The sequence below is a fragment of the Schistocerca gregaria genome, unplaced genomic scaffold, assembly GCF_023897955.1.
Source record: "Schistocerca gregaria isolate iqSchGreg1 unplaced genomic scaffold, iqSchGreg1.2 ptg000758l, whole genome shotgun sequence".
NCBI lineage: Eukaryota > Metazoa > Arthropoda > Insecta > Orthoptera > Acrididae > Schistocerca > Schistocerca gregaria.
The window spans coordinates 1-21,647 of record NW_026062129.1 but is presented as its reverse complement, the minus strand read 5'-3'; the positions used below and the strand labels follow the sequence as shown (position 1 = coordinate 21,647).

General features: G+C 50.7%; 18 non-coding genes across 18 annotated transcripts; all 18 read right to left on the bottom strand.

Moving 5' to 3' along the window:
- Positions 1–872: 872 nt before the first annotated feature.
- Positions 873–991, bottom strand: LOC126321707 (5S ribosomal RNA). Its single transcript, XR_007558469.1, has one exon. It is a non-coding gene; the product is annotated as a 5S ribosomal RNA (ribosomal RNA).
- A 1,086-nt stretch (positions 992–2,077) lies between these two features.
- LOC126321706 (5S ribosomal RNA) lies at positions 2,078–2,196 on the bottom strand. Its single transcript, XR_007558468.1, has one exon. It is a non-coding gene; the product is annotated as a 5S ribosomal RNA (ribosomal RNA).
- Positions 2,197–3,282: 1,086 nt separating this feature from the next.
- LOC126321705 (5S ribosomal RNA) lies at positions 3,283–3,401 on the bottom strand. The gene has a single exon (XR_007558467.1). It is a non-coding gene; the product is annotated as a 5S ribosomal RNA (ribosomal RNA).
- A 1,086-nt stretch (positions 3,402–4,487) lies between these two features.
- LOC126321704 (5S ribosomal RNA) lies at positions 4,488–4,606 on the bottom strand. Its single transcript, XR_007558466.1, has one exon. It is a non-coding gene; the product is annotated as a 5S ribosomal RNA (ribosomal RNA).
- A 1,086-nt stretch (positions 4,607–5,692) lies between these two features.
- LOC126321703 (5S ribosomal RNA) lies at positions 5,693–5,811 on the bottom strand. The gene has a single exon (XR_007558465.1). It is a non-coding gene; the product is annotated as a 5S ribosomal RNA (ribosomal RNA).
- Positions 5,812–6,897: 1,086 nt separating this feature from the next.
- Positions 6,898–7,016, bottom strand: LOC126321702 (5S ribosomal RNA). Its single transcript, XR_007558464.1, has one exon. It is a non-coding gene; the product is annotated as a 5S ribosomal RNA (ribosomal RNA).
- A 1,086-nt stretch (positions 7,017–8,102) lies between these two features.
- On the bottom strand, positions 8,103–8,221 carry LOC126321699 (5S ribosomal RNA). Its single transcript, XR_007558462.1, has one exon. It is a non-coding gene; the product is annotated as a 5S ribosomal RNA (ribosomal RNA).
- A 1,086-nt stretch (positions 8,222–9,307) lies between these two features.
- Positions 9,308–9,426, bottom strand: LOC126321698 (5S ribosomal RNA). Its single transcript, XR_007558461.1, has one exon. It is a non-coding gene; the product is annotated as a 5S ribosomal RNA (ribosomal RNA).
- Positions 9,427–10,512: 1,086 nt separating this feature from the next.
- Positions 10,513–10,631, bottom strand: LOC126321697 (5S ribosomal RNA). The gene has a single exon (XR_007558460.1). It is a non-coding gene; the product is annotated as a 5S ribosomal RNA (ribosomal RNA).
- Positions 10,632–11,717: 1,086 nt separating this feature from the next.
- Positions 11,718–11,836, bottom strand: LOC126321696 (5S ribosomal RNA). The gene has a single exon (XR_007558459.1). It is a non-coding gene; the product is annotated as a 5S ribosomal RNA (ribosomal RNA).
- Positions 11,837–12,922: 1,086 nt separating this feature from the next.
- On the bottom strand, positions 12,923–13,041 carry LOC126321691 (5S ribosomal RNA). The gene has a single exon (XR_007558454.1). It is a non-coding gene; the product is annotated as a 5S ribosomal RNA (ribosomal RNA).
- A 1,086-nt stretch (positions 13,042–14,127) lies between these two features.
- Positions 14,128–14,246, bottom strand: LOC126321695 (5S ribosomal RNA). Its single transcript, XR_007558458.1, has one exon. It is a non-coding gene; the product is annotated as a 5S ribosomal RNA (ribosomal RNA).
- A 1,086-nt stretch (positions 14,247–15,332) lies between these two features.
- On the bottom strand, positions 15,333–15,451 carry LOC126321684 (5S ribosomal RNA). The gene has a single exon (XR_007558447.1). It is a non-coding gene; the product is annotated as a 5S ribosomal RNA (ribosomal RNA).
- Positions 15,452–16,537: 1,086 nt separating this feature from the next.
- LOC126321673 (5S ribosomal RNA) lies at positions 16,538–16,656 on the bottom strand. The gene has a single exon (XR_007558436.1). It is a non-coding gene; the product is annotated as a 5S ribosomal RNA (ribosomal RNA).
- A 1,086-nt stretch (positions 16,657–17,742) lies between these two features.
- On the bottom strand, positions 17,743–17,861 carry LOC126321686 (5S ribosomal RNA). Its single transcript, XR_007558449.1, has one exon. It is a non-coding gene; the product is annotated as a 5S ribosomal RNA (ribosomal RNA).
- Positions 17,862–18,947: 1,086 nt separating this feature from the next.
- On the bottom strand, positions 18,948–19,066 carry LOC126321662 (5S ribosomal RNA). The gene has a single exon (XR_007558425.1). It is a non-coding gene; the product is annotated as a 5S ribosomal RNA (ribosomal RNA).
- A 1,086-nt stretch (positions 19,067–20,152) lies between these two features.
- On the bottom strand, positions 20,153–20,271 carry LOC126321650 (5S ribosomal RNA). Its single transcript, XR_007558414.1, has one exon. It is a non-coding gene; the product is annotated as a 5S ribosomal RNA (ribosomal RNA).
- Positions 20,272–21,357: 1,086 nt separating this feature from the next.
- LOC126321639 (5S ribosomal RNA) lies at positions 21,358–21,476 on the bottom strand. The gene has a single exon (XR_007558403.1). It is a non-coding gene; the product is annotated as a 5S ribosomal RNA (ribosomal RNA).
- Positions 21,477–21,647: the final 171 nt, after the last annotated feature.

Here is a 21,647-nt window from a genome sequence, read left to right as displayed (position 1 = left end):
GGGAAGCGTTCTCACCTGCCTGACACGCGTCGCGCTTCCAGATATTTGCGTAATTCGCATGGTGCATTCTCGGCTGTCCCCTTCCGTCCCGACTTGTCCCGACTTTGCTCGACTGCCGCTCGCTGCCGCTCGGGTCGTGGTCCATATGACAGCACAAGCACGAGAAACAACTGCGAGACTGGCGCCGGACTGACCGGCGTGTGCGAGGCGCCGTGTGCGGCCGTTCGGAGCTACTAGAGCAGTGCTGTTCCGTGCAATGCTGTGGAAAGGTGCGAAAACACGGACACAAGACACAGGCGGTTCGACAAAGCATCCATCTCTTCTAGCGGCGAAAGATAAGTTTTTGTTTACAAATTTGCATTTGTACACTGCCACAAAACTATAAGCCCTGGCGTATTTCAGAACAGTCCTGTCGTGTCATACTCTTGTTATTTCTAGAGACACTTTGTCTGACTTCATTTTTTGGCTACCCCTGCCAGCCCTCTTTTCCAGAGTACCCAGGCGGTCACCGATCCGAATACTAACGATGTTGCTTATCGTCGGTGATCGTACCAGAACAGTTGATTTTCTGTTTTTTTAGTTTTTTATTTAATTATTTAGTTTTTTGGAATTTAGCGCTCCTACAAAACAGTAGGCTCTGACGCATTTCAAGTGCACATCTGTCGATTCGCAGTGTTTCGTTACTTTCAAGGAGTTCCTACCACCCTTCCTTCGCGCATTCTTGCTCAAACTGAGTTCATTACTGTAATTTCGCATCTTACGTTTAATACAGTAGTTTAAAATGCTTGTGGGAGCATCTTTGTCGCACCTGAGAGTTAGTATGAAAAGAGGGCTGCCAGGTGTAGTGACATGAAATTTAAAAGAAGAGAGAGAGCCAACAGCACCCGGTGTTCCCAGGCGGTCACCCATCCAAGTACTAACCGGGCCCGATGTTGCTTAACTTCGGTGATCGGACGAGAACCGGTGTATTCAACATGGTATGGCCGTTGGCGTCCTTATACTGTAGCCGCACGGCAGAAGAATGCTTCGCCTCTCCTTCCAACACACGCAATCGCCATTTTCGGTGGCACATTTGACGCAAAGCACGTCCTTCCTCCTCGACACTCGCGGGAGACGCACCTTGTTATTGTCAACCAGCGCAGGTCTTGCGCGCGGCCGGGCGGCGGGTGGACTGCGCGGGGTGTGTCAGTGTCCTGCTGGACCGAGGGAAGCGTTCTCACCTGCCTGACACGCGTCGCGCTTCCAGATATTTGCGTAATTCGCATGGTGCATTCTCGGCTGTCCCCTTCCGTCCCGACTTGTCCCGACTTTGCTCGACTGCCGCTCGCTGCCGCTCGGGTCGTGGTCCATATGACAGCACAAGCACGAGAAACAACTGCGAGACTGGCGCCGGACTGACCGGCGTGTGCGAGGCGCCGTGTGCGGCCGTTCGGAGCTACTAGAGCAGTGCTGTTCCGTGCAATGCCGTGGAAAGGTGCGAAAACACGGACACAAGACACAGGCGGTTCGACAAAGCATCCATTTCTTCTAGCGGCGAAAGATAAATTTTTGTTTACAAATTTGCATTTGTACACTGCTACAAAACTATAAGCCCTGGCGTATTTCAGAACAGTCCTGTCGTGTCATACTCTTGTTATTTCTAGAGACACTTTGTCTGACTTCATTTTTTGGCTACCCCTGCCAGCCCTCTTTTCCAGAGTACCCAGGCGGTCACCGATCCGAATACTAACGATGTTGCTTATCGTCGGTGATCGTACCAGAACAGTTGATTTTCTGTTTTTTTAGTTTTTTATTTAATTATTTAGTTTTTTGGAATTTAGCGCTCCTACAAAACAGTAGGCTCTGACGCATTTCAAGTGCACATCTGTCGATTCGCAGTGTTTCGTTACTTTCAAGGAGTTCCTACCACCCTTCCTTCGCGCATTCTTGCTCAAACTGAGTTCATTACTGTAATTTCGCATCTTACGTTTAATACAGTAGTTTAAAATGCTTGTGGGAGCATCTTTGTCGCACCTGAGAGTTAGTATGAAAAGAGGGCTGCCAGGTGTAGTGACATGAAATTTAAAAGAAGAGAGAGAGCCAACAGCACCCGGTGTTCCCAGGCGGTCACCCATCCAAGTACTAACCGGGCCCGATGTTGCTTAACTTCGGTGATCGGACGAGAACCGGTGTATTCAACATGGTATGGCCGTTGGCGTCCTTTTACTGTAGCTGCACGGCAGAAGAATGCTTCGCCTCTCCTTCCAACACACGCAATCGCCATTTTCGGTGGCACATTTGACGCAAAGCACGTCCTTCCTCCTCGACACTCGCGGGAGACGCACCTTGTTATTGTCAACCAGCGCAGGTCTTGCGCGCGGCCGGGCGGCGGGTGGACTGCGCGGGGTGTGTCAGTGTCCTGCTGGACCGAGGGAAGCGTTCTCACCTGCCTGACACGCGTCGCGCTTCCAGATATTTGCGTAATTCGCATGGTGCATTCTCGGCTGTCCCCTTCCGTCCCGACTTGTCCCGACTTTGCTCGACTGCCGCTCGCTGCCGCTCGGGTCGTGGTCCATATGACAGCACAAGCACGAGAAACAACTGCGAGACTGGCGCCGGACTGACCGGCGTGTGCGAGGCGCCGTGTGCGGCCGTTCGGAGCTACTAGAGCAGTGCTGTTCCGTGCAATGCCGTGGAAAGGTGCGAAAACACGGACACAAGACACAGGCGGTTCGACAAAGCATCCATTTCTTCTAGCGGCGAAAGATAAATTTTTGTTTACAAATTTGCATTTGTACACTGCTACAAAACTATAAGCCCTGGCGTATTTCAGAACAGTCCTGTCGTGTCATACTCTTGTTATTTCTAGAGACACTTTGTCTGACTTCATTTTTTGGCTACCCCTGCCAGCCCTCTTTTCCAGAGTACCCAGGCGGTCACCGATCCGAATACTAACGATGTTGCTTATCGTCGGTGATCGTACCAGAACAGTTGATTTTCTGTTTTTTTAGTTTTTTATTTAATTATTTAGTTTTTTGGAATTTAGCGCTCCTACAAAACAGTAGGCTCTGACGCATTTCAAGTGCACATCTGTCGATTCGCAGTGTTTCGTTACTTTCAAGGAGTTCCTACCACCCTTCCTTCGCGCATTCTTGCTCAAACTGAGTTCATTACTGTAATTTCGCATCTTACGTTTAATACAGTAGTTTAAAATGCTTGTGGGAGCATCTTTGTCGCACCTGAGAGTTAGTATGAAAAGAGGGCTGCCAGGTGTAGTGACATGAAATTTAAAAGAAGAGAGAGAGCCAACAGCACCCGGTGTTCCCAGGCGGTCACCCATCCAAGTACTAACCGGGCCCGATGTTGCTTAACTTCGGTGATCGGACGAGAACCGGTGTATTCAACATGGTATGGCCGTTGGCGTCCTTATACTGTAGCTGCACGGCAGAAGAATGCTTCGCCTCTCCTTCCAACACACGCAATCGCCATTTTCGGTGGCACATTTGACGCAAAGCACGTCCTTCCTCCTCGACACTCGCGGGAGACGCACCTTGTTATTGTCAACCAGCGCAGGTCTTGCGCGCGGCCGGGCGGCGGGTGGACTGCGCGGGGTGTGTCAGTGTCCTGCTGGACCGAGGGAAGCGTTCTCACCTGCCTGACACGCGTCGCGCTTCCAGATATTTGCGTAATTCGCATGGTGCATTCTCGGCTGTCCCCTTCCGTCCCGACTTGTCCCGACTTTGCTCGACTGCCGCTCGCTGCCGCTCGGGTCGTGGTCCATATGACAGCACAAGCACGAGAAACAACTGCGAGACTGGCGCCGGACTGACCGGCGTGTGCGAGGCGCCGTGTGCGGCCGTTCGGAGCTACTAGAGCAGTGCTGTTCCGTGCAATGCCGTGGAAAGGTGCGAAAACACGGACACAAGACACAGGCGGTTCGACAAAGCATCCATTTCTTCTAGCGGCGAAAGATAAATTTTTGTTTACAAATTTGCATTTGTACACTGCTACAAAACTATAAGCCCTGGCGTATTTCAGAACAGTCCTGTCGTGTCATACTCTTGTTATTTCTAGAGACACTTTGTCTGACTTCATTTTTTGGCTACCCCTGCCAGCCCTCTTTTCCAGAGTACCCAGGCGGTCACCGATCCGAATACTAACGATGTTGCTTATCGTCGGTGATCGTACCAGAACAGTTGATTTTCTGTTTTTTTAGTTTTTTATTTAATTATTTAGTTTTTTGGAATTTAGCGCTCCTACAAAACAGTAGGCTCTGACGCATTTCAAGTGCACATCTGTCGATTCGCAGTGTTTCGTTACTTTCAAGGAGTTCCTACCACCCTTCCTTCGCGCATTCTTGCTCAAACTGAGTTCATTACTGTAATTTCGCATCTTACGTTTAATACAGTAGTTTAAAATGCTTGTGGGAGCATCTTTGTCGCACCTGAGAGTTAGTATGAAAAGAGGGCTGCCAGGTGTAGTGACATGAAATTTAAAAGAAGAGAGAGAGCCAACAGCACCCGGTGTTCCCAGGCGGTCACCCATCCAAGTACTAACCGGGCCCGATGTTGCTTAACTTCGGTGATCGGACGAGAACCGGTGTATTCAACATGGTATGGCCGTTGGCGTCCTTATACTGTAGCTGCACGGCAGAAGAATGCTTCGCCTCTCCTTCCAACACACGCAATCGCCATTTTCGGTGGCACATTTGACGCAAAGCACGTCCTTCCTCCTCGACACTCGCGGGAGACGCACCTTGTTATTGTCAACCAGCGCAGGTCTTGCGCGCGGCCGGGCGGCGGGTGGACTGCGCGGGGTGTGTCAGTGTCCTGCTGGACCGAGGGAAGCGTTCTCACCTGCCTGACACGCGTCGCGCTTCCAGATATTTGCGTAATTCGCATGGTGCATTCTCGGCTGTCCCCTTCCGTCCCGACTTGTCCCGACTTTGCTCGACTGCCGCTCGCTGCCGCTCGGGTCGTGGTCCATATGACAGCACAAGCACGAGAAACAACTGCGAGACTGGCGCCGGACTGACCGGCGTGTGCGAGGCGCCGTGTGCGGCCGTTCGGAGCTACTAGAGCAGTGCTGTTCCGTGCAATGCCGTGGAAAGGTGCGAAAACACGGACACAAGACACAGGCGGTTCGACAAAGCATCCATTTCTTCTAGCGGCGAAAGATAAATTTTTGTTTACAAATTTGCATTTGTACACTGCTACAAAACTATAAGCCCTGGCGTATTTCAGAACAGTCCTGTCGTGTCATACTCTTGTTATTTCTAGAGACACTTTGTCTGACTTCATTTTTTGGCTACCCCTGCCAGCCCTCTTTTCCAGAGTACCCAGGCGGTCACCGATCCGAATACTAACGATGTTGCTTATCGTCGGTGATCGTACCAGAACAGTTGATTTTCTGTTTTTTTAGTTTTTTATTTAATTATTTAGTTTTTTGGAATTTAGCGCTCCTACAAAACAGTAGGCTCTGACGCATTTCAAGTGCACATCTGTCGATTCGCAGTGTTTCGTTACTTTCAAGGAGTTCCTACCACCCTTCCTTCGCGCATTCTTGCTCAAACTGAGTTCATTACTGTAATTTCGCATCTTACGTTTAATACAGTAGTTTAAAATGCTTGTGGGAGCATCTTTGTCGCACCTGAGAGTTAGTATGAAAAGAGGGCTGCCAGGTGTAGTGACATGAAATTTAAAAGAAGAGAGAGAGCCAACAGCACCCGGTGTTCCCAGGCGGTCACCCATCCAAGTACTAACCGGGCCCGATGTTGCTTAACTTCGGTGATCGGACGAGAACCGGTGTATTCAACATGGTATGGCCGTTGGCGTCCTTATACTGTAGCTGCACGGCAGAAGAATGCTTCGCCTCTCCTTCCAACACACGCAATCGCCATTTTCGGTGGCACATTTGACGCAAAGCACGTCCTTCCTCCTCGACACTCGCGGGAGACGCACCTTGTTATTGTCAACCAGCGCAGGTCTTGCGCGCGGCCGGGCGGCGGGTGGACTGCGCGGGGTGTGTCAGTGTCCTGCTGGACCGAGGGAAGCGTTCTCACCTGCCTGACACGCGTCGCGCTTCCAGATATTTGCGTAATTCGCATGGTGCATTCTCGGCTGTCCCCTTCCGTCCCGACTTGTCCCGACTTTGCTCGACTGCCGCTCGCTGCCGCTCGGGTCGTGGTCCATATGACAGCACAAGCACGAGAAACAACTGCGAGACTGGCGCCGGACTGACCGGCGTGTGCGAGGCGCCGTGTGCGGCCGTTCGGAGCTACTAGAGCAGTGCTGTTCCGTGCAATGCCGTGGAAAGGTGCGAAAACACGGACACAAGACACAGGCGGTTCGACAAAGCATCCATTTCTTCTAGCGGCGAAAGATAAATTTTTGTTTACAAATTTGCATTTGTACACTGCTACAAAACTATAAGCCCTGGCGTATTTCAGAACAGTCCTGTCGTGTCATACTCTTGTTATTTCTAGAGACACTTTGTCTGACTTCATTTTTTGGCTACCCCTGCCAGCCCTCTTTTCCAGAGTACCCAGGCGGTCACCGATCCGAATACTAACGATGTTGCTTATCGTCGGTGATCGTACCAGAACAGTTGATTTTCTGTTTTTTTAGTTTTTTATTTAATTATTTAGTTTTTTGGAATTTAGCGCTCCTACAAAACAGTAGGCTCTGACGCATTTCAAGTGCACATCTGTCGATTCGCAGTGTTTCGTTACTTTCAAGGAGTTCCTACCACCCTTCCTTCGCGCATTCTTGCTCAAACTGAGTTCATTACTGTAATTTCGCATCTTACGTTTAATACAGTAGTTTAAAATGCTTGTGGGAGCATCTTTGTCGCACCTGAGAGTTAGTATGAAAAGAGGGCTGCCAGGTGTAGTGACATGAAATTTAAAAGAAGAGAGAGAGCCAACAGCACCCGGTGTTCCCAGGCGGTCACCCATCCAAGTACTAACCGGGCCCGATGTTGCTTAACTTCGGTGATCGGACGAGAACCGGTGTATTCAACATGGTATGGCCGTTGGCGTCCTTATACTGTAGCTGCACGGCAGAAGAATGCTTCGCCTCTCCTTCCAACACACGCAATCGCCATTTTCGGTGGCACATTTGACGCAAAGCACGTCCTTCCTCCTCGACACTCGCGGGAGACGCACCTTGTTATTGTCAACCAGCGCAGGTCTTGCGCGCGGCCGGGCGGCGGGTGGACTGCGCGGGGTGTGTCAGTGTCCTGCTGGACCGAGGGAAGCGTTCTCACCTGCCTGACACGCGTCGCGCTTCCAGATATTTGCGTAATTCGCATGGTGCATTCTCGGCTGTCCCCTTCCGTCCCGACTTGTCCCGACTTTGCTCGACTGCCGCTCGCTGCCGCTCGGGTCGTGGTCCATATGACAGCACAAGCACGAGAAACAACTGCGAGACTGGCGCCGGACTGACCGGCGTGTGCGAGGCGCCGTGTGCGGCCGTTCGGAGCTACTAGAGCAGTGCTGTTCCGTGCAATGCCGTGGAAAGGTGCGAAAACACGGACACAAGACACAGGCGGTTCGACAAAGCATCCATTTCTTCTAGCGGCGAAAGATAAATTTTTGTTTACAAATTTGCATTTGTACACTGCTACAAAACTATAAGCCCTGGCGTATTTCAGAACAGTCCTGTCGTGTCATACTCTTGTTATTTCTAGAGACACTTTGTCTGACTTCATTTTTTGGCTACCCCTGCCAGCCCTCTTTTCCAGAGTACCCAGGCGGTCACCGATCCGAATACTAACGATGTTGCTTATCGTCGGTGATCGTACCAGAACAGTTGATTTTCTGTTTTTTTAGTTTTTTATTTAATTATTTAGTTTTTTGGAATTTAGCGCTCCTACAAAACAGTAGGCTCTGACGCATTTCAAGTGCACATCTGTCGATTCGCAGTGTTTCGTTACTTTCAAGGAGTTCCTACCACCCTTCCTTCGCGCATTCTTGCTCAAACTGAGTTCATTACTGTAATTTCGCATCTTACGTTTAATACAGTAGTTTAAAATGCTTGTGGGAGCATCTTTGTCGCACCTGAGAGTTAGTATGAAAAGAGGGCTGCCAGGTGTAGTGACATGAAATTTAAAAGAAGAGAGAGAGCCAACAGCACCCGGTGTTCCCAGGCGGTCACCCATCCAAGTACTAACCGGGCCCGATGTTGCTTAACTTCGGTGATCGGACGAGAACCGGTGTATTCAACATGGTATGGCCGTTGGCGTCCTTATACTGTAGCCGCACGGCAGAAGAATGCTTCGCCTCTCCTTCCAACACACGCAATCGCCATTTTCGGTGGCACATTTGACGCAAAGCACGTCCTTCCTCCTCGACACTCGCGGGAGACGCACCTTGTTATTGTCAACCAGCGCAGGTCTTGCGCGCGGCCGGGCGGCGGGTGGACTGCGCGGGGTGTGTCAGTGTCCTGCTGGACCGAGGGAAGCGTTCTCACCTGCCTGACACGCGTCGCGCTTCCAGATATTTGCGTAATTCGCATGGTGCATTCTCGGCTGTCCCCTTCCGTCCCGACTTGTCCCGACTTTGCTCGACTGCCGCTCGCTGCCGCTCGGGTCGTGGTCCATATGACAGCACAAGCACGAGAAACAACTGCGAGACTGGCGCCGGACTGACCGGCGTGTGCGAGGCGCCGTGTGCGGCCGTTCGGAGCTACTAGAGCAGTGCTGTTCCGTGCAATGCCGTGGAAAGGTGCGAAAACACGGACACAAGACACAGGCGGTTCGACAAAGCATCCATCTCTTCTAGCGGCGAAAGATAAATTTTTGTTTACAAATTTGCATTTGTACACTGCTACAAAACTATAAGCCCTGGCGTATTTCAGAACAGTCCTGTCGTGTCATACTCTTGTTATTTCTAGAGACACTTTGTCTGACTTCATTTTTTGGCTACCCCTGCCAGCCCTCTTTTCCAGAGTACCCAGGCGGTCAACGATCCGAATACTAACGATGTTGCTTATCGTCGGTGATCGTACCAGAACAGTTGATTTTCTGTTTTTTTAGTTTTTTATTTAATTATTTAGTTTTTTGGAATTTAGCGCTCCTACAAAACAGTAGGCTCTGACGCATTTCAAGTGCACATCTGTCGATTCGCAGTGTTTCGTTACTTTCAAGGAGTTCCTACCACCCTTCCTTCGCGCATTCTTGCTCAAACTGAGTTCATTACTGTAATTTCGCATCTTACGTTTAATACAGTAGTTTAAAATGCTTGTGGGAGCATCTTTGTCGCACCTGAGAGTTAGTATGAAAAGAGGGCTGCCAGGTGTAGTGACATGAAATTTAAAAGAAGAGAGAGAGCCAACAGCACCCGGTGTTCCCAGGCGGTCACCCATCCAAGTACTAACCGGGCCCGATGTTGCTTAACTTCGGTGATCGGACGAGAACCGGTGTATTCAACATGGTATGGCCGTTGGCGTCCTTATACTGTAGCCGCACGGCAGAAGAATGCTTCGCCTCTCCTTCCAACACACGCAATCGCCATTTTCGGTGGCACATTTGACGCAAAGCACGTCCTTCCTCCTCGACACTCGCGGGAGACGCACCTTGTTATTGTCAACCAGCGCAGGTCTTGCGCGCGGCCGGGCGGCGGGTGGACTGCGCGGGGTGTGTCAGTGTCCTGCTGGACCGAGGGAAGCGTTCTCACCTGCCTGACACGCGTCGCGCTTCCAGATATTTGCGTAATTCGCATGGTGCATTCTCGGCTGTCCCCTTCCGTCCCGACTTGTCCCGACTTTGCTCGACTGCCGCTCGCTGCCGCTCGGGTCGTGGTCCATATGACAGCACAAGCACGAGAAACAACTGCGAGACTGGCGCCGGACTGACCGGCGTGTGCGAGGCGCCGTGTGCGGCCGTTCGGAGCTACTAGAGCAGTGCTGTTCCGTGCAATGCCGTGGAAAGGTGCGAAAACACGGACACAAGACACAGGCGGTTCGACAAAGCATCCATCTCTTCTAGCGGCGAAAGATAAATTTTTGTTTACAAATTTGCATTTGTACACTGCTACAAAACTATAAGCCCTGGCGTATTTCAGAACAGTCCTGTCGTGTCATACTCTTGTTATTTCTAGAGACACTTTGTCTGACTTCATTTTTTGGCTACCCCTGCCAGCCCTCTTTTCCAGAGTACCCAGGCGGTCAACGATCCGAATACTAACGATGTTGCTTATCGTCGGTGATCGTACCAGAACAGTTGATTTTCTGTTTTTTTAGTTTTTTATTTAATTATTTAGTTTTTTGGAATTTAGCGCTCCTACAAAACAGTAGGCTCTGACGCATTTCAAGTGCACATCTGTCGATTCGCAGTGTTTCGTTACTTTCAAGGAGTTCCTACCACCCTTCCTTCGCGCATTCTTGCTCAAACTGAGTTCATTACTGTAATTTCGCATCTTACGTTTAATACAGTAGTTTAAAATGCTTGTGGGAGCATCTTTGTCGCACCTGAGAGTTAGTATGAAAAGAGGGCTGCCAGGTGTAGTGACATGAAATTTAAAAGAAGAGAGAGAGCCAACAGCACCCGGTGTTCCCAGGCGGTCACCCATCCAAGTACTAACCGGGCCCGATGTTGCTTAACTTCGGTGATCGGACGAGAACCGGTGTATTCAACATGGTATGGCCGTTGGCGTCCTTATACTGTAGCCGCACGGCAGAAGAATGCTTCGCCTCTCCTTCCAACACACGCAATCGCCATTTTCGGTGGCACATTTGACGCAAAGCACGTCCTTCCTCCTCGACACTCGCGGGAGACGCACCTTGTTATTGTCAACCAGCGCAGGTCTTGCGCGCGGCCGGGCGGCGGGTGGACTGCGCGGGGTGTGTCAGTGTCCTGCTGGACCGAGGGAAGCGTTCTCACCTGCCTGACACGCGTCGCGCTTCCAGATATTTGCGTAATTCGCATGGTGCATTCTCGGCTGTCCCCTTCCGTCCCGACTTGTCCCGACTTTGCTCGACTGCCGCTCGCTGCCGCTCGGGTCGTGGTCCATATGACAGCACAAGCACGAGAAACAACTGCGAGACTGGCGCCGGACTGACCGGCGTGTGCGAGGCGCCGTGTGCGGCCGTTCGGAGCTACTAGAGCAGTGCTGTTCCGTGCAATGCTGTGGAAAGGTGCGAAAACACGGACACAATACACAGGCGGTTCGACAAAGCATCCATCTCTTCTAGCGGCGAAAGATAAGTTTTTGTTTACAAATTTGCATTTGTACACTGCTACAAAACTATAAGCCCTGGCGTATTTCAGAACAGTCCTGTCGTGTCATACTCTTGTTATTTCTAGAGACACTTTGTCTGACTTCATTTTTTGGCTACCCCTGCCAGCCCTCTTTTCCAGAGTACCCAGGCGGTCACCGATCCGAATACTAACGATGTTGCTTATCGTCGGTGATCGTACCAGAACAGTTGATTTTCTGTTTTTTTAGTTTTTTATTTAATTATTTAGTTTTTTGGAATTTAGCGCTCCTACAAAACAGTAGGCTCTGACGCATTTCAAGTGCACATCTGTCGATTCGCAGTGTTTCGTTACTTTCAAGGAGTTCCTACCACCCTTCCTTCGCGCATTCTTGCTCAAACTGAGTTCATTACTGTAATTTCGCATCTTACGTTTAATACAGTAGTTTAAAATGCTTGTGGGAGCATCTTTGTCGCACCTGAGAGTTAGTATGAAAAGAGGGCTGCCAGGTGTAGTGACATGAAATTTAAAAGAAGAGAGAGAGCCAACAGCACCCGGTGTTCCCAGGCGGTCACCCATCCAAGTACTAACCGGGCCCGATGTTGCTTAACTTCGGTGATCGGACGAGAACCGGTGTATTCAACATGGTATGGCCGTTGGCGTCCTTATACTGTAGCCGCACGGCAGAAGAATGCTTCGCCTCTCCTTCCAACACACGCAATCGCCATTTTCGGTGGCACATTTGACGCAAAGCACGTCCTTCCTCCTCGACACTCGCGGGAGACGCACCTTGTTATTGTCAACCAGCGCAGGTCTTGCGCGCGGCCGGGCGGCGGGTGGACTGCGCGGGGTGTGTCAGTGTCCTGCTGGACCGAGGGAAGCGTTCTCACCTGCCTGACACGCGTCGCGCTTCCAGATATTTGCGTAATTCGCATGGTGCATTCTCGGCTGTCCCCTTCCGTCCCGACTTGTCCCGACTTTGCTCGACTGCCGCTCGCTGCCGCTCGGGTCGTGGTCCATATGACAGCACAAGCACGAGAAACAACTGCGAGACTGGCGCCGGACTGACCGGCGTGTGCGAGGCGCCGTGTGCGGCCGTTCGGAGCTACTAGAGCAGTGCTGTTCCGTGCAATGCCGTGGAAAGGTGCGAAAACACGGACACAAGACACAGGCGGTTCGACAAAGCATCCATTTCTTCTAGCGGCGAAAGATAAATTTTTGTTTACAAATTTGCATTTGTACACTGCTACAAAACTATAAGCCCTGGCGTATTTCAGAACAGTCCTGTCGTGTCATACTCTTGTTATTTCTAGAGACACTTTGTCTGACTTCATTTTTTGGCTACCCCTGCCAGCCCTCTTTTCCAGAGTACCCAGGCGGTCACCGATCCGAATACTAACGATGTTGCTTATCGTCGGTGATCGTACCAGAACAGTTGATTTTCTGTTTTTTTAGTTTTTTATTTAATTATTTAGTTTTTTGGAATTTAGCGCTCCTACAAAACAGTAGGCTCTGACGCATTTCAAGTGCACATCTGTCGATTCGCAGTGTTTCGTTACTTTCAAGGAGTTCCTACCACCCTTCCTTCGCGCATTCTTGCTCAAACTGAGTTCATTACTGTAATTTCGCATCTTACGTTTAATACAGTAGTTTAAAATGCTTGTGGGAGCATCTTTGTCGCACCTGAGAGTTAGTATGAAAAGAGGGCTGCCAGGTGTAGTGACATGAAATTTAAAAGAAGAGAGAGAGCCAACAGCACCCGGTGTTCCCAGGCGGTCACCCATCCAAGTACTAACCGGGCCCGATGTTGCTTAACTTCGGTGATCGGACGAGAACCGGTGTATTCAACATGGTATGTCCGTTGGCGTCCTTATACTGTAGCCGCACGGCAGAAGAATGCTTCGCCTCTCCTTCCAACACACGCAATCGCCATTTTCGGTGGCACATTTGACGCAAAGCACGTCCTTCCTCCTCGACACTCGCGGGAGACGCACCTTGTTATTGTCAACCAGCGCAGGTCTTGCGCGCGGCCGGGCGGCGGGTGGACTGCGCGGGGTGTGTCAGTGTCCTGCTGGACCGAGGGAAGCGTTCTCACCTGCCTGACACGCGTCGCGCTTCCAGATATTTGCGTAATTCGCATGGTGCATTCTCGGCTGTCCCCTTCCGTCCCGACTTGTCCCGACTTTGCTCGACTGCCGCTCGCTGCCGCTCGGGTCGTGGTCCATATGACAGCACAAGCACGAGAAACAACTGCGAGACTGGCGCCGGACTGACCGGCGTGTGCGAGGCGCCGTGTGCGGCCGTTCGGAGCTACTAGAGCAGTGCTGTTCCGTGCAATGCCGTGGAAAGGTGCGAAAACACGGACACAAGACACAGGCGGTTCGACAAAGCATCCATCTCTTCTAGCGGCGAAAGATAAATTTTTGTTTACAAATTTGCATTTGTACACTGCTACAAAACTATAAGCCCTGGCGTATTTCAGAACAGTCCTGTCGTGTCATACTCTTGTTATTTCTAGAGACACTTTGTCTGACTTCATTTTTTGGCTACCCCTGCCAGCCCTCTTTTCCAGAGTACCCAGGCGGTCAACGATCCGAATACTAACGATGTTGCTTATCGTCGGTGATCGTACCAGAACAGTTGATTTTCTGTTTTTTTAGTTTTTTATTTAATTATTTAGTTTTTTGGAATTTAGCGCTCCTACAAAACAGTAGGCTCTGACGCATTTCAAGTGCACATCTGTCGATTCGCAGTGTTTCGTTACTTTCAAGGAGTTCCTACCACCCTTCCTTCGCGCATTCTTGCTCAAACTGAGTTCATTACTGTAATTTCGCATCTTACGTTTAATACAGTAGTTTAAAATGCTTGTGGGAGCATCTTTGTCGCACCTGAGAGTTAGTATGAAAAGAGGGCTGCCAGGTGTAGTGACATGAAATTTAAAAGAAGAGAGAGAGCCAACAGCACCCGGTGTTCCCAGGCGGTCACCCATCCAAGTACTAACCGGGCCCGATGTTGCTTAACTTCGGTGATCGGACGAGAACCGGTGTATTCAACATGGTATGGCCGTTGGCGTCCTTATACTGTAGCCGCACGGCAGAAGAATGCTTCGCCTCTCCTTCCAACACACGCAATCGCCATTTTCGGTGGCACATTTGACGCAAAGCACGTCCTTCCTCCTCGACACTCGCGGGAGACGCACCTTGTTATTGTCAACCAGCGCAGGTCTTGCGCGCGGCCGGGCGGCGGGTGGACTGCGCGGGGTGTGTCAGTGTCCTGCTGGACCGAGGGAAGCGTTCTCACCTGCCTGACACGCGTCGCGCTTCCAGATATTTGCGTAATTCGCATGGTGCATTCTCGGCTGTCCCCTTCCGTCCCGACTTGTCCCGACTTTGCTCGACTGCCGCTCGCTGCCGCTCGGGTCGTGGTCCATATGACAGCACAAGCACGAGAAACAACTGCGAGACTGGCGCCGGACTGACCGGCGTGTGCGAGGCGCCGTGTGCGGCCGTTCGGAGCTACTAGAGCAGTGCTGTTCCGTGCAATGCTGTGGAAAGGTGCGAAAACACGGACACAATACACAGGCGGTTCGACAAAGCATCCATCTCTTCTAGCGGCGAAAGATAAGTTTTTGTTTACAAATTTGCATTTGTACACTGCTACAAAACTATAAGCCCTGGCGTATTTCAGAACAGTCCTGTCGTGTCATACTCTTGTTATTTCTAGAGACACTTTGTCTGACTTCATTTTTTGGCTACCCCTGCCAGCCCTCTTTTCCAGAGTACCCAGGCGGTCACCGATCCGAATACTAACGATGTTGCTTATCGTCGGTGATCGTACCAGAACAGTTGATTTTCTGTTTTTTTAGTTTTTTATTTAATTATTTAGTTTTTTGGAATTTAGCGCTCCTACAAAACAGTAGGCTCTGACGCATTTCAAGTGCACATCTGTCGATTCGCAGTGTTTCGTTACTTTCAAGGAGTTCCTACCACCCTTCCTTCGCGCATTCTTGCTCAAACTGAGTTCATTACTGTAATTTCGCATCTTACGTTTAATACAGTAGTTTAAAATGCTTGTGGGAGCATCTTTGTCGCACCTGAGAGTTAGTATGAAAAGAGGGCTGCCAGGTGTAGTGACATGAAATTTAAAAGAAGAGAGAGAGCCAACAGCACCCGGTGTTCCCAGGCGGTCACCCATCCAAGTACTAACCGGGCCCGATGTTGCTTAACTTCGGTGATCGGACGAGAACCGGTGTATTCAACATGGTATGGCCGTTGGCGTCCTTATACTGTAGCCGCACGGCAGAAGAATGCTTCGCCTCTCCTTCCAACACACGCAATCGCCATTTTCGGTGGCACATTTGACGCAAAGCACGTCCTTCCTCCTCGACACTCGCGGGAGACGCACCTTGTTATTGTCAACCAGCGCAGGTCTTGCGCGCGGCCGGGCGGCGGGTGGACTGCGCGGGGTGTGTCAGTGTCCTGCTGGACCGAGGGAAGCGTTCTCACCTGCCTGACACGCGTCGCGCTTCCAGATATTTGCGTAATTCGCATGGTGCATTCTCGGCTGTCCCCTTCCGTCCCGACTTGTCCCGACTTTGCTCGACTGCCGCTCGCTGCCGCTCGGGTCGTGGTCCATATGACAGCACAAGCACGAGAAACAACTGCGAGACTGGCGCCGGACTGACCGGCGTGTGCGAGGCGCCGTGTGCGGCCGTTCGGAGCTACTAGAGCAGTGCTGTTCCGTGCAATGCCGTGGAAAGGTGCGAAAACACGGACACAAGACACAGGCGGTTCGACAAAGCATCCATTTCTTCTAGCGGCGAAAGATAAATTTTTGTTTACAAATTTGCATTTGTACACTGCTACAAAACTATAAGCCCTGGCGTATTTCAGAACAGTCCTGTCGTGTCATACTCTTGTTATTTCTAGAGACACTTTGTCTGACTTCATTTTTTGGCTACCCCTGCCAGCCCTCTTTTCCAGAGTACCCAGGCGGTCACCGATCCGAATACTAACGATGTTGCTTATCGTCGGTGATCGTACCAGAACAGTTGATTTTCTGTTTTTTTAGTTTTTTATTTAATTATTTAGTTTTTTGGAATTTAGCGCTCCTACAAAACAGTAGGCTCTGACGCATTTCAAGTGCACATCTGTCGATTCGCAGTGTTTCGTTACTTTCAAGGAGTTCCTACCACCCTTCCTTCGCGCATTCTTGCTCAAACTGAGTTCATTACTGTAATTTCGCATCTTACGTTTAATACAGTAGTTTAAAATGCTTGTGGGAGCATCTTTGTCGCACCTGAGAGTTAGTATGAAAAGAGGGCTGCCAGGTGTAGTGACATGAAATTTAAAAGAAGAGAGAGAGCCAACAGCACCCGGTGTTCCCAGGCGGTCACCCATCCAAGTACTAACCGGGCCCGATGTTGCTTAACTTCGGTGATCGGACGAGAACCGGTGTATTCAACATGGTATGGCCGTTGGCGTCCTTATACTGTAGCCGCACGGCAGAAGAATGCTTCGCCTCTCCTTCCAACACACGCAATCGCCATTTTCGGTGGCACATTTGACGCGAAGCACGTCCTTCCTCCTCGACACTCGCGGGAGACGCACCTTGTTATTGTCAACCAGCGCAGGTCTTGCGCGCGGCCGGGCGGCGGGTGGACTGCGCGGGGTGTGTCAGTGTCCTGCTGGACCGAGGGAAGCGTTCTCACCTGCCTGACACGCGTCGCGCTTCCAGATATTTGCGTAATTCGCATGGTGCATTCTCGGCTGTCCCCTTCCGTCCCGACTTGTCCCGACTTTGCTCGACTGCCGCTCGCTGCCGCTCGGGTCGTGGTCCATATGACAGCACAAGCACGAGAAACAACTGCGAGACTGGCGCCGGACTGACCGGCGTGTGCGAGGCGCCGTGTGCGGCCGTTCGGAGCTACTAGAGCAGTGCTGTTCCGTGCAATGCCGTGGAAAGGTGCGAAAACACGGACACAAGACACAGGCGGTTCGACAAAGCATCCATTTCTTCTAGCGGCGAAAGATAAATTTTTGTTTACAAATTTGCATTTGTACACTGCTACAAAACTATAAGCCCTGGCGTATTTCAGAACAGTCCTGTCGTGTCATACTCTTGTTATTTCTAGAGACACTTTGTCTGACTTCATTTTTTGGCTACCCCTGCCAGCCCTCTTTTCCAGAGTACCCAGGCGGTCACCGATCCGAATACTAACGATGTTGCTTATCGTCGGTGATCGTACCAGAACAGTTGATTTTCTGTTTTTTTAGTTTTTTATTTAATTATTTAGTTTTTTGGAATTTAGCGCTCCTACAAAACAGTAGGCTCTGACGCATTTCAAGTGCACATCTGTCGATTCGCAGTGTTTCGTTACTTTCAAGGAGTTCCTACCACCCTTCCTTCGCGCATTCTTGCTCAAACTGAGTTCATTACTGTAATTTCGCATCTTACGTTTAATACAGTAGTTTAAAATGCTTGTGGGAGCATCTTTGTCGCACCTGAGAGTTAGTATGAAAAGAGGGCTGCCAGGTGTAGTGACATGAAATTTAAAAGAAGAGAGAGAGCCAACAGCACCCGGTGTTCCCAGGCGGTCACCCATCCAAGTACTAACCGGGCCCGATGTTGCTTAACTTCGGTGATCGGACGAGAACCGGTGTATTCAACATGGTATGGCCATTGGCGTCCTTATACTGTAGCCGCACGGCAGAAGAATGCTTCGCCTCTCCTTCCAACACACGCAATCGCCATTTTCGGTGGCACATTTGACGCGAAGCACGTCCTTCCTCCTCGACACTCGCGGGAGACGCACCTTGTTATTGTCAACCAGCGCAGGTCTTGCGCGCGGCCGGGCGGCGGGTGGACTGCGCGGGGTGTGTCAGTGTCCTGCTGGACCGAGGGAAGCGTTCTCACCTGCCTGACACGCGTCGCGCTTCCAGATATTTGCGTAATTCGCATGGTGCATTCTCGGCTGTCCCCTTCCGTCCCGACTTGTCCCGACTTTGCTCGACTGCCGCTCGCTGCCGCTCGGGTCGTGGTCCATATGACAGCACAAGCACGAGAAACAACTGCGAGACTGGCGCCGGACTGACCGGCGTGTGCGAGGCGCCGTGTGCGGCCGTTCGGAGCTACTAGAGCAGTGCTGTTCCGTGCAATGCCGTGGAAAGGTGCGAAAACACGGACACAAGACACAGGCGGTTCGACAAAGCATCCATCTCTTCTAGCGGCGAAAGATAAATTTTTGTTTACAAATTTGCATTTGTACACTGCTACAAAACTATAAGCCCTGGCGTATTTCAGAACAGTCCTGTCGTGTCATACTCTTGTTATTTCTAGAGACACTTTGTCTGACTTCATTTTTTGGCTACCCCTGCCAGCCCTCTTTTCCAGAGTACCCAGGCGGTCACCGATCCGAATACTAACGATGTTGCTTATCGTCGGTGATCGTACCAGAACAGTTGATTTTCTGTTTTTTTAGTTTTTTATTTAATTATTTAGTTTTTTGGAATTTAGCGCTCCTACAAAACAGTAGGCTCTGACGCATTTCAAGTGCACATCTGTCGATTCGCAGTGTTTCGTTACTTTCAAGGAGTTCCTACCACCCTTCCTTCGCGCATTCTTGCTCAAACTGAGTTCATTACTGTAATTTCGCATCTTACGTTTAATACAGTAGTTTAAAATGCTTGTGGGAGCATCTTTGTCGCACCTGAGAGTTAGTATGAAAAGAGGGCTGCCAGGTGTAGTGACATGAAATTTAAAAGAAGAGAGAGAGCCAACAGCACCCGGTGTTCCCAGGCGGTCACCCATCCAAGTACTAACCGGGCCCGATGTTGCTTAACTTCGGTGATCGGACGAGAACCGGTGTATTCAACATGGTATGGCCGTTGGCGTCCTTATACTGTAGCCGCACGGCAGAAGAATGCTTCGCCTCTCCTTCCAACACACGCAATCGCCATTTTCGGTGGCACATTTGACGCAAAGCACGTCCTTCCTCCTCGACACTCGCGGGAGACGCACCTTGTTATTGTCAACCAGCGCAGGTCTTGCGCGCGGCCGGGCGGCGGGTGGACTGCGCGGGGTGTGTCAGTGTCCTGCTGGACCGAGGGAAGCGTTCTCACCTGCCTGACACGCGTCGCGCTTCCAGATATTTGCGTAATTCGCATGGTGCATTCTCGGCTGTCCCCTTCCGTCCCGACTTGTCCCGACTTTGCTCGACTGCCGCTCGCTGCCGCTCGGGTCGTGGTCCATATGACAGCACAAGCACGAGAAACAACTGCGAGACTGGCGCCGGACTGACCGGCGTGTGCGAGGCGCCGTGTGCGGCCGTTCGGAGCTACTAGAGCAGTGCTGTTCCGTGCAATGCCGTGGAAAGGTGCGAAAACACGGACACAAGACACAGGCGGTTCGACAAAGCATCCATTTCTTCTAGCGGCGAAAGATAAATTTTTGTTTACAAATTTGCATTTGTACACTGCTACAAAACTATAAGCCCTGGCGTATTTCAGAACAGTCCTGTCGTGTCATACTCTTGTTATTTCTAGAGACACTTTGTCTGACTTCATTTTTTGGCTACCCCTGCCAGCCCTCTTTTCCAGAGTACCCAGGCGGTCACCGATCCGAATACTAACGATGTTGCTTATCGTCGGTGATCGTACCAGAACAGTTGATTTTCTGTTTTTTTAGTTTTTTATTTAATTATTTAGTTTTTTGGAATTTAGCGCTCCTACAAAACAGTAGGCTCTGACGCATTTCAAGTGCACATCTGTCGATTCGCAGTGTTTCGTTACTTTCAAGGAGTTCCTACCACCCTTCCTTCGCGCATTCTTGCTCAAACTGAGTTCATTACTGTAATTTCGCATCTTACGTTTAATACAGTAGTTTAAAATGCTTGTGGGAGCATCTTTGTCGCACCTGAGAGTTAGTATGAAAAGAGGGCTGCCAGGTGTAGTGACATGAAATTTAAAAGAAGAGAGAGAGCCAACAGCACCCGGTGTTCCCAGGCGGTCACCCATCCAAGTACTAACCGGGCCCGATGTTGCTTAACTTCGGTGATCGGACGAGAACCGGTGTATTCAACATGGTATGGCCGTTGGCGTCCTTATACTGTAGCCGCACGGCAGAAGAATGCTTCGCCTCTCCTTCCAACACACGCAATCGCCATTTTCGGTGGCACATTTGACGCAAAGCACGTCCTTCCTCCTCGACACTCGCGGGAGACGCACCTTGTTATTGTCAACCAGCGCAGGTCTTGCGCGCGGCCGGGCGGCGGGTGGACTGCGCGGGGTGTGTCAGTGTCCTGCTGGACCGAGGGAAGCGTTCTCACCTGCCTGACACGCGTCGCGCTTCCAGATATTTGCGTAATTCGCATGGTGCATTCTCGGCTGTCCCCTTCCGTCCCGACTTGTCCCGACTTTGCTCGACTGCCGCTCGCTGCCGCTCGGGTCGTGGTCCATATGACAGCACAAGCACGAGAAACAACTGCGAGACTGGCGCCGGACTGACCGGCGTGTGCGAGGCGCCGTGTGCGGCCGTTCGGAGCTACTAGAGCAGTGCTGTTCCGTGCAATGCCGTGGAAAGGTGCGAAAACACGGACACAAGACACAGGCGGTTCGACAAAGCATCCATTTCTTCTAGCGGCGAAAGATAAATTTTTGTTTACAAATTTGCATTTGTACACTGCTACAAAACTATAAGCCCTGGCGTATTTCAGAACAGTCCTGTCGTGTCATACTCTTGTTATTTCTAGAGACACTTTGTCTGACTTCATTTTTTGGCTACCCCTGCCAGCCCTCTTTTCCAGAGTACCCAGGCGGTCACCGATCCGAATACTAACGATGTTGCTTATCGTCGGTGATCGTACCAGAACAGTTGATTTTCTGTTTTTTTAGTTTTTTATTTAATTATTTAGTTTTTTGGAATTTAGCGCTCCTACAAAACAGTAGGCTCTGACGCATTTCAAGTGCACATCTGTCGATTCGCAGTGTTTCGTTACTTTCAAGGAGTTCCTACCACCCTTCCTTCGCGCATTCTTGCTCAAACTGAGTTCATTACTGTAATTTCGCATCTTACGTTTAATACAGTAGTTTAAAATGCTTGTGGGAGCATCTTTGTCGCACCTGAGAGTTAGTATGAAAAGAGGGCTGCCAGGTGTAGTGACATGAAATTTAAAAGAAGAGAGAGAGCCAACAGCACCCGGTGTTCCCAGGCGGTCACCCATCCAAGTACTAACCGGGCCCGATGTTGCTTAACTTCGGTGATCGGACGAGAACCGGTGTATTCAACATGGTATGGCCGTTGGCGTCCTTATACTGTAGCCGCACGGCAGAAGAATGCTTCGCCTCTCCTTCCAACACACGCAATCGCCATTTTCGGTGGCACATTTGACGCAAAGCACGTCCTTCCTCCTCGACACTCGCGGGAGACGCACCTTGTTATTGTCAACCAGCGCAGGTCTAGCGCGCGGCCGGGCG